Source organism: Myotis lucifugus, unplaced genomic scaffold (genome assembly GCF_000147115.1).
Source record: "Myotis lucifugus unplaced genomic scaffold, Myoluc2.0 scaffold_97, whole genome shotgun sequence".
NCBI classification, from domain to species: domain Eukaryota; kingdom Metazoa; phylum Chordata; class Mammalia; order Chiroptera; family Vespertilionidae; genus Myotis; species Myotis lucifugus.
In genome coordinates, this window is record NW_005871145.1 from 3890646 (window position 1) to 3892066 (window position 1421).

Here is a 1421-nt window from a genome sequence, read left to right on the forward strand (position 1 = left end):
TCTAGTTTAGTTCACTCACTTTACATCCGGGTTTTTTCCCCTAGGCAAAGGGGCGCCCGCAGCACACCCTCGTTCCTTAGGCAAAGTGAAATAATTCTCGCCGCACCGTCACGTCAAAGTAGTCCGCCCGCCCCGAGCGCCACCGCGGGCCCCCGCCCGTCGCCCCGCCGCCCCCGGGGGGAGTCGGGGGGGAGCCCGGGCGTCCAGGGGGCCTCGGGCGGAGGCGCGGGGGCCCGGGCCGGCCGCCGGACCCCTCAGCGCGGCGGCCCCCTCCCGCCCCGCGGTGCCCCTCTCTCCCCCGGTGCCTCCGCTCCCCCCGCCCTCGTCCCCGCTTTCCCAGCCCCAGTCAGTCCCCCTCGCCCGGCTCTCGGGAGCGGCGGGGGCGCGCACGGCGGCGGCGGGCCGGCGGGGCCGCGCGGCGGGCTCCCGCGCGGGCGAGTGTGTCTGGGCCTGGGCGGAGGGATCCCCGGGCTGAGGCGGCGGAGGTGCTGCGGCCCGGGGCCGGGTGGTGAATGGGCTGGCGGTGCTCGCTGCTGCTGCTGCGAGGAGGAGGAGGAGGAGGATGAAGAGTTGGGCTTGTTTGTCTCCCACAGTTTCTCTCCTGCTGCTCTGACCCCCCCTCCTGCTCCGGCCCGGAGCCGAGTGTGTCCCTCCTGGAGGAGGAGGAGGACCCAGTGCCTCCCCCCACCCCCTCCTCCCCCACCCCCTTTGCCTGGGGAAGAGGAGGAAAGAAACAGCCCAGAGAGAGAGAGAGTGAGTGAGTGAGTGAGAGAGGGAGCGGAGAGGAGAGGCGAGGAGGAGGAGGAGGGAGCAGGGAGCAGGGAACAACCTACCATTTTAACACACTAAGATCTAAAAAGTGCGAGAGGCCCAGAGCAGCAGCAGCAGCAGCAGCCCCGGCTCCTTCCCTCCCTCCCTCCCCATGAAGAAGAGTTCCCTCCTCCTCCTCCTCCCGCTTCTCCTGCTCAGAGTTCCTGCCTCCAGCTGCCAGGGGGGACAGCCAGCCAGCAGCAGGAGGGTGCAGTATCCCAGCTTTTCCATTCTCTCTTCTCACTCTGCTCTCTCTCCCTTTCTGGAGGAGCTCGCTCTCCCCCTCCCCCTCCCCCTCTCCCCCCGGCTCTCTCCCTCTCTCTGTCTTGTCTCTGGTGTTTGTCGAGGGGAGGAACAGGGGCTGCCTGCCTGGAGTTTGTTGTGGGGGGAGGGGAGGGGTGTGTGGGAGGGAGGAGGTAAAGGGGGGGTGTGCTCGCCAGGACCCCGCAGTCAACTTGAGATTGGAGCCATAACTTCCCCTTCGGGCGCCCCCCTGCGTGCCCTTCCTCTTCCTCCCCCCCTAAAAAAAAGACAATGGGAAAACCTGGGCTCCCCCTCTTCCTCCCCTCTGCCCTCCACCCCTCCCCAGGATAAATGGGAAGAGAGTTTAT

General features: G+C 67.6%; 1 protein-coding gene across 12 annotated transcripts in view; it reads left to right on the top strand.

Annotated features, from left to right (window-relative positions):
- The first annotated feature begins 503 nt into the window (after positions 1 to 503).
- PHF21A (PHD finger protein 21A) overlaps positions 504 to 1421 on the top strand; it is a 161005-nt gene continuing 160087 nt past the window's right edge. For 6 of the 12 annotated variants that reach the window (XM_014458602.2, XM_023756663.1, XM_014458604.2 and 3 more), the window contains exon 1: positions 781 to 1018. The gene's annotated coding sequence lies outside the window, so the exon portion shown is untranslated. Of the gene's footprint in view, positions 1019 to 1421 lie in introns of all 12 variants that reach the window. The other 6 variants (XM_023756672.1, XM_023756667.1, XM_023756671.1 and 3 more) reach the window with 3 other exon arrangements.